This window comes from Salvelinus alpinus, chromosome 28 (assembly GCF_045679555.1).
Source record: "Salvelinus alpinus chromosome 28, SLU_Salpinus.1, whole genome shotgun sequence".
NCBI lineage: Eukaryota > Metazoa > Chordata > Actinopteri > Salmoniformes > Salmonidae > Salvelinus > Salvelinus alpinus.
Window position 1 is genome coordinate 12,193,747 of NC_092113.1, and position 9,455 is coordinate 12,203,201.

The following is a 9,455-nucleotide window of genomic DNA, read 5'->3' on the forward strand; positions in this document are numbered from 1 at the left end:
ATACTCTTAATGATCGGCTATGAAAAGCCAACTGACATTTACTCCTGAGGTGCTGACCTGTTGCACCCTCGACAACTACTGTGATTATTATTATTTGACCATGCTGGTCATTTATGAACATTTGAACATCTTGGCCATGTTCTGTTATAATCTCCACCCGGCACAGCCAGAAGAGGACTGGCCACCCCTCATAGCCTGGTTCCTCTCTCGGTTTCTTCCTAGGTTTTGGCCTTTCTAGGGAGTTTTTCCTAGCCACCGTGCTTCTATACCTGCATCGCTTGCTGTTTGGGGTTTTAGGCTGGGTTTCTGTACAGCACTTTGAGATATCAGCTGATGTAAGAAGGGCTATATAAATAAATGTGATTTGATTTGATCTGTTTCCACTCATCATCATCAAGAGCTTCTACCAAGTCTTCCTCACATTTTTGTTTGACATGTTTTGTGTCTTCGGGGAAAGCCTCTTTCAACCCTTGATACAGTTTGGAAGTTAACTTTGGAGGTTTGTCAGACTGCCTTAAAATAGCATCTGGCTTGTCCAGTATTTTCCGTGCAGAGATAATAAATTGTTGTATCTGCAAAAATTCACTTCACCTCCATCATAGACTGGTCTTCCCTGACTGCCTGACCCTGCTGAGACCCCTGTCACCATCTGATCCTCCTAAAATGAGGCATGACAAATAATTACCTTGGTGTACAGATATACATTATATTATCCAAGGATAGAATTAATGGTTCAATAATTGAAATGACCCTTATTCCCAGATCCCAGACTGTAGCTTTAAGGTGCTGTCCTGTAGCTACTGTAGGTGTATCCATCTATTCAAGATGGAACATTGCATCATTCACTGATATTGCTAATATACTGCAAAATTCACCTGAGCTCCATAGACTGGTCTTCCCTGGCTGTCTGACCCTGCTGGGACCCCTGTCACCATCTGATCCTTCTAAAACACGATGATAGTATAGTATAGTGTTGTGTACTGACTGCACTAGAGGGCTGCATTCCCGTGGGATGCCTGCGGGACCTGCAGGTCCCGACAGAGATCATTTTTCATGATGCGGGAGCGGGTGGTCAGACAGATGACTTTGGGTTGAAAATATTTTTGTTGTCCCACAGACTATTTTGAAACGGTCCTCTTTCTGCTTTGTATGCGTTAGCCTACCTATTGTATTAAAAGCACATATTTTTTGCATTATTCACACACAGAATTCGCTGCTTCAACTACAGTAGCCTACCTCTCCTAGTTGGGCGTTATCAGCTCTCTAAAGCAGATGACAGCTACCAAGAAACCACAGAGAACAATGACTGCAGTCCAAACACTTAAAAGACACACCCTATCCCCTCAGCCCTCAAATTAAGTGGACACTTCTGATGACGTATCATTACGTCTGACGAGTAAACACTTGTAGGGCAAGAGGCGAGGGAGGGAGGAGGGAGGACAAGATCCCTGTAACACTGAAAGATTTTGCAATTGTTCCAGATGCCATTCCCTCATGTGTTGCTTTATTATTCAGGAACGTGTCAAGACTTCACCCTCAGAGCCTACCTTCCGTTGACCCTGTTGACTCATCAGTAGGAAAGATTTGTTTCTCTTTTGGTCCATTCAACAACAGAGCGATTACAAACCTTGTTTCAGCAGGATGTTGTATCTTTACCTTATGGCATGCCTTATTGGAATGGATTTATTGATAATATTTGTTGGGAAAAAGTTTGGATGTTGCCACACACATACCTATTTGTTAACAAAATTAAGGAAGTTTCCATTAAAATTATTCATAAATATTATCCTGCCAACCACTATATGAAGAAGTTTAAGGAAAACACCAACTCAAATTGCTCCTTTTGTAATGACCACCCGGAAACAGTGTTGCATCTTTTTTGGCATTGTATTCATGTAAGAAAACTGTGGCAAGACATCAGTAGATTTATAACTGAACACATTTATGAAGATCTTACAATATTGTGGAGAGATGTACTGCTTGGATTCTTTACCTACGATAGAAATAAGTTGAATGTCACGACTCCCACCGAAGGTGGCTCCCCTGCCTGTTCGGGCGGCGCTCGGCGGTCGTCGTCGCCGGTCTACTAGCCGCCACCGATCCCCTTTTCCTTTTCTGTTTGTTTGGTCTTATTGGTTGCACCTGTCTCTTATTTTGTTTCTTGATTCATGTCTATTTTTCATGTCTATTTCATGTCTATTTTTGTGCGGGATTGTTTTTCTGTTCGTCAGGTTGTGTGTGTTTGTGTTCCTGTCCGTTTGTGCCCTGTGTTGGGTTGGACTATTTTCTGTCGATTTTCGCCTGTTTGCTGCCTCCAACTCTGCCCTGGGACGGCGATATTCCCCTGGCTGAGTTCAGGGTCCTTTGCCGTCCAGAATCTCTTCCCAAGTCCATGAATCCTGTGTCTTTTGCCGCTGCTGCTGCTGTCCTTTACCACGCTGTTTGGTCCTTGGTTGGTGGGTGGTTCTGTAACGGCAGATTTCCTCCTCTTCGTCTGAAGAGGAGGTGTAGCAGGGATCGGACCAAGACGCAGCGTAGTTAGTGTTCATCATGTTTAATAACGACAAAACCGTGAACACTACAAAATACAAAATAACAAATGTGGCAAAACTGAAACAGTCCTATCTGGTGCATAGACACAAAGACAGAAGACAACCACCCACAAACCCCAACACAAAACAGGCTACCTAAATATGGTTCCCAATCAGAGACAACGCAAAACACCTGTCTCTGATTGAGAACCATATCAGGCCAAACAAGAAGCCCCACATAGAAACAGACAACATAGAATGCCCACTCAGCTCACGTCCTGACCAACACTAAAACAACGAAAACACAAAAGAACAATGGTCAGAACGTGACACACCCACCACTCCTGGCGTTTGTGACACTGAACATTTTTTATGTAATTAATTTCATTATTCTTTTGGCCAAATTTCATATTCACAAATGTAAATTTACAAACAAAAAAACACATTTTCTTACCTTACAAAAAGAAATTGAACTGTATTTTAAGACAATTAAATACTCTACTAACAAAAAAGCTGTTAGAATTATAAGTGTATGTATGTCCCTTAAGGTCCTTATGTAATGTGATATTGTACCCCTAGTCCAATTGTCCATTGTATATTATTCATATATACTTGTGTTCCCACATGTACTTCCTGTATTGATTTGTTGTTAAAAAAAAAAAAAAAAATTAATAAAAAGGGGCGAGGGAGGAAGGAATGATTTTAAATGGACCACCCTTGCCCGGAAATTCGTCACTCGCTCATCCCTCGATGATTGTGTTTTCAGCCACCGGTAGCTTGTGGGTGCTTTATATGCGCTACAGTCAATTATGATTGCATGTCTACTTATATTAAATATAGAATTATTAATATACACCTACTGTATGATAGCTAGCAAATGAATTAGCTAAATAACGTTAGCCTACCTAGCTGGAACTTCTGAAGAAGGAAAATGTTTTATTTCTAAAATTTCCAAAAGCTAACCAAACAAAAACACCATGACTTTTATGATACGTGTTTGCGCCGTCATGTGCATTAGTAGCACAGATTCTAACTTATTTACATTTGTTTTTACTTACACTTGTATGTTCACTCCATATATTGATGTTGGGGTTTTAATTTTTGGCTGACTTTTCTTAGTCACGAATTGAATTATGGGGACTTTTAGGCCCCAGAGTGAACTGGGGCTGCGGTTCAAACTCATAAAAGACACACCCTCGTCCACTTACCCTCGCCTTATGCCCTTGGGGGAATCCCCGTCGCCATCTTGGAGGGCGGTCCAAATGATTAGCCAAGCAAGGGAATTTTGCAACGTAAGCCCCTCAGCCCTCGTTCTTAGTCGAGTTTGCGAGTGTACAAATATGTTCACTCCGGGGCCTGAAACTCCCCATAATTCAATTTGCGACGATTGTACATCCGCAAAGAAAAGTCTGCGAAAACTTAAAAACAACATCAATGGAGGAGTCAACATAGAAGTGTAAGGAAAAACGAATGCAATTAAGTTAGAAAATGTGCTACTAATGCACATGACAGCACAAACATGTCTCGTAAAAAGTAAATATGTTTTTGTTTGGTTAGCTTTTGGAAATTGTAGAAATAAAACATTAACCTTCTTCAGAAGTTCCAGCTAGGCAGGCTAACGTTAGTAAGCTAATTAATTTGCTAGCTATTACAGTAGGCATATATTAATAATGATATATTTAATATGAGTAGACACTCATAATTGACTGTAGCGCATATGAAGCACCCACAAGCTACCGGTGGCTGAAAACACAATCATCGTGGGATGAACTTGTGACAAATTTCTGGCAAGGTCCATTTAATAATCATTCCTTCCTCCCTCGCCCCTTGCCCTGCAAGTGTATACTCGTCAGATGTCATGATACGTTAATTTGAGGGCTGAGGAATAGGGTGTGTCTTTTAAGAGTTTGGACTGCAGCCAAAATTGTACACTCGCAAACTCGACTAAAAACGAGGGCTGAGGGGCTTACGTTGTAAACTTCCCTTGCTTGGCTAATCATTTGGACCGCCCTCCAAGATGGTGACAGGGATTCCCCTAAGGGCATAAGGCGAGGGTAAGTGGACGAGGGTGTGTCTTTTAAGTGTTTGGCCCGTAACCAATGAGCCAGATATTTCACCGGATGTGAATCATTTGTTTGGCTTTTCCACTAACCAGGGTTGCCATGTCTGTTATTTTCTGGCCAAAATGAGCAACTTTATAAACGATGTCGCGGGTGAAGATGTATTAGTAGCATGTTGCTGTTTTTTGGGCAACTTCTAAATTACACTGTGGCCGCCATGACATTTCTCAATAACAAAACATATATTTCACTGTGACCTGCTGCTGACTACTGAGTGAGTGAGTGAGTGTCACGACTTCTGCCGAAGTCGGTCCCTCTCCTTGTTCGGGCGGCGTTTGGCGGTCGACATCACCGGTCTTCTAGCCATCGCCGCTCCACCTTTCATTTTCCATTTGTTTTGTCTTGTTTTCCTGCACACGTGGTTTTCATTTCATCATCATTACTATGTGCATTTAACCCTCTGTTCCCTCTATGTCTGTGTGGGGTATTGTTTATTGTCGAGGTTGGCACGCTTCTGGCTGGTTTGCGCCAGGTTTTGTGTTATACCCGTGCTTTGTGGCAGCCGGTACTTTGTTCTTGGGTTTTGTATTTTGTGCTGCCTTACTTGTTCTTTGAGCATTTGTTTTGTGATGCGGTTGCGTTATGTTCATATCATTGCCTAAGTAAAGTGCTTTATCCACTCATCTCTGCTCACCTGCGCCTGACTTCCATGCACCAGCTACACCCACCACTGACAGTGAGTGAGTGAGTGGTGGAGAGAGGTGTTGGTGTGTTAAGGGCACTGGTTGAGAGTGCTGCAGCAGGCAGCTGACTCATGGAGACAGAGCAGCATGCGAGCACGTCTTGAAAACTTTTTACCAGTTGTAGGTAGGCTATTTAGAAAGGGTAGGTGTCTCCATAAGGGCCTATTTCCAACCCCTTTTCCATAAAACATATTAACGCACTAGAACTGATATAACGGCGACAAAGCAGAGGAAACGGACTTCAGGTACACTAGAGGCTTTAGATAAATGTGGTTTAAAGTAAACTGCATTCTAATGTCGACTTTTCTTATGGAAAACCATATCAAGGGAAGGGTTTTAAGCATGCTCAGTTTTTGGGTCTCCAGTGCGGCTGCTGTGCGAGTGGAAATTTGAAATGGAAGTTAAGGAACTCCCTCGTGTGCTTGTCTTATGGGAAAAAGTCTACAACAAAACTGACATTAAATGTGGAGAATGATACATTTGCATCGGCTGGCCATCAAGTAGGCTATTACATTCTATGCCATTGTAGGCTACTGTATAGGCTACCATTTGATACAATAAATATGTAAAAATTATACCACTGGAGTCATTGCAAATCAATTTGTGCCACTTGTGTAGCCTACCTGGAGCTGGCAAACGGATTTAATAAATAGCCTATAACTTCAGTTTGTTGTAGCCTTGTGTTATTATGCCATTATTAATGGCCATGTTCAGTTAATTCAATTGTAAGTTATCAATTGTGATCAAGGTCACCGCTCTATCGGAAATGTATCATTCTCCGCATTTAATGTCAGTTTCATTGTGTACTTTTCCCTGAAATTAGATGTTGGCCTATCAGGGTCTATAGGCTACCTGCATCTATACTGAACAAAAATATAAACGCAACATGTAAAGTGCTGTTCCCATGTTTCATGAGCTGAAGTAAAAGGTCCCAGAAATGTTCGATATGCACAAAAAGCTTATTTCTCTCAAATTTTGTGCACACATTTGTTTACATCCCTGTTAGTGAGCCTTTCTCCTTTGCCAAGATAATCCATCCACCTGACTGGTGTGGCATATCAAGAAGCTGATTAAAAACTTCTTATGGCTGCAATCCTGCTAACTGGATCGATATGACCACAGCCAGTGAAAGTGCAGGGCGCCAAATTCAAACAACAGAAATCTCACAATTAAAATCCCTCAAACATACATGTGTTTTATATCATTTTAAAGGTAATCTTGTTGTTAATCCCACCAAAGTGTCCGATTTCAAATAGGATTTTCAGCAAAAGCACCACAAACGATTATGTTAGGTCACCGCCAAATCGCAGACAAACACAGTCATTTTTCCAGCCAAAGATAGGAGTCACAAAAAGCACAAATAGAGATAAAAAATAATCACTAACCTTTGATGATCTTCATCAGATGACACTCATAGGACTTCAAGTTACACAATACATGTATGTTTTGCTTGAACAAGTTCATATTTATGTAAAAAAATCTGAGTTTACATTGGCGTGTTACGTTCACTAGTTCCAAAAACATCCGGTGATTTTGCATAGCCACATCGATTCAACAGAAAAACTCATCATAAATGTAGATGATAATACAAGTTATACACATGGAATTATAGATATACCTCTCCTTAATGCAACCGCTGTGTGAGATTTCAAAAAAACTTTACGGAAAAAGCAAACCATGCAATAATCTGAGACGGCGCTCAGAACAATAGTCAAATTAACCGCCATGTTGGAGTCAACAGAAACCAGAAATTACATGATACATATTCCCTTACCTTTGATGATCTTCATCAGAATGCACTCCCAGGAATCCCAGGTCCACAATAAATGCTTAATTTGTTCGATAATGTCCGTTATTTATGTCCAATTAGCTACTTTTGTTAGCGCGTTTGGTAAACAATTCCAAAGTCCAGAAGCGCGTTCACTAAAACCTGACGAAATATCCAAAAGTTCCGTAACAGTCAGTAGAAACATGTCAAACGATGTATTGAATCAATCTTTAGAATGTTGTTAACATAAATCTTGAATAACGTTCCAACCGGAGAATTACATTGACTTCAGATGAGCGATGGAACGGAGCTCCCTCTCATGTGAACGTGCATGGTCAAATAATGGTCACCTCATGGCAGACGTGACTAATTCTCCTCTCATTCGGCCCCCCATCACAGTAGAGTCATCAGACAAAGTTCTACAGACTGTTGACATCTAGTGGAAGCCGTAGGAAGTGCAAACTCATTCATATCTCACTGTGATTTCAATGGGATCTTGGTTGAAAATCCACCAGCCTCAGAATTTCCACTTCCTGTTTTGATTTGTTCTCAGGTTTTTGCCTGCCATATGAGTTCTGTTATACTCACAGACATAATTCAAACAGTTTTAGAAACTTCAGAGTGTTTTCTATTCAATACTAATAATAATATGCATATATTAGCAACTATGACTGAGGAGTTGGCCGTTTACTCTGGGCACCTCTGTGCACCTTTCATCCAAGCTACTCAATACTTCCCCTGCAGCCATAAGAAGTTAAACAGCATGATCATTACACAGGTGCACCTTGTGCTGAGGACAATAAAAGGCCCCTCTAAAATGTGCAGTTTTGTCACATAACACAATGCCACAGAGGTCTCAAGTTTTGAGGGAGCATGCAGTTGGCATGCTGACTGCAGGAATGTCCACCAGAGCTGTTGCCAGATAATTTAATGATAATTGCTGTACCATAAGCTGGCCTCCAAAGTAAATTTAGAGTATTTGGCAGTACGTCCAACCAGCCTCACATCCACAGACCACATGTATGGCATTGTGTGGGCGAGCGGTTTGCTGATGTCAACGTTGTGAACAGAGTGCCCCATGGTGGCGGTGGGGTTATGGTATGGGAATTTGGCAGTACATCCAACCGGCCTCATAACCGCAGATCAAATCACATTTTATTTGTCACATGCACGAATTACAACAGGTGTAGACATTACAGTGAAATGCTTACTTACAATCCCTTAAACCAACAATGCAGTTTTAAGAAAAATAAGTGTTAAGTAAAAAATAGAAAAGTAAAAAATAAATAATTAAAGAGCAGCAGTAAAATAACAGTAGCATGGCTATATACAGGGGGTACCGGTACAGAGTCAATGTGCGGGGGCACAGGTTAGTCGAGGTATTTGAGGTAATACGTACATGTAGGTAGAGTTAAAGTGACTATGCATAGAAAATAAACAGAGTAGCAACAGGGTAACAGAGAGAGGGGGGGACAATGCCAATAGTCTGGGTACCCATTTGATTAGCTGTTCAGGAGTCTTATGGCTTGGGGGTAGAAGCTGTTAAGAAGCCTTTTGGACCTAGACATGGCGCTCCGGTACAGCTTGCCCGTGCGGTAGCAGAGAGAACAGTCTATGACTAGGGTGGCTGGAGTCCTTGACAATTTTTTGGGCCTTCCTCTGACACTGCCTGGTATAGAGGTCCTGGATGGCAGGAAGCTTGGCCCCAGTAATGTACTGGGCCATACACACTACCTGTAACGAGTGCGCTGAGAGTCGGGAAGCAAGTTCAGGGAGTGAGTGTTTTAATAAATAAAAGAAACAATGAACACAAACACAAACAACGCATCGACATGAAAACAGAGTCAATAACACCTGAGGAAAGAACCAAGGGGAGTGACAGATATAGGGAAGATAATCAAGGAGGTGATGGAGTTCAGGCGAGGGTCATGAGGCGCAGATGTACGAGACGATGGAGACAGGTGTGTGGGATAATCAGCAGCCTGTTGACCTAGAGGCCGGAGAGGGAGTATACGTGACAGTACCCCCTCCCCGACGCGCGGCCCCTGCCGCAGGATGCCGTCAAAGGGGACGAACCCGGGGATCAGGAGCGGACCGGTCACTCCTGCTGATGCGCGAGAACCTGTCACGCCAGCTGAGGCACGGGATTCTGTCGAGTCAGCTGGGGCCGCGGGAACCTGACAGATCGGTTGAGGCAGGGGAGCCTGGCAATCCGGCGGAGACATGGGAGCCTGGCAATCAGCCTGAGGCATGAGAACCTGACGGCTGGTGGAAGCAGGGGAGCCTGGCGATCCGGCGGAGGCATGAAAGCCTGACTAGCCGGCTGAGGCAGGGGAGCCTGGCGATCCGGCTG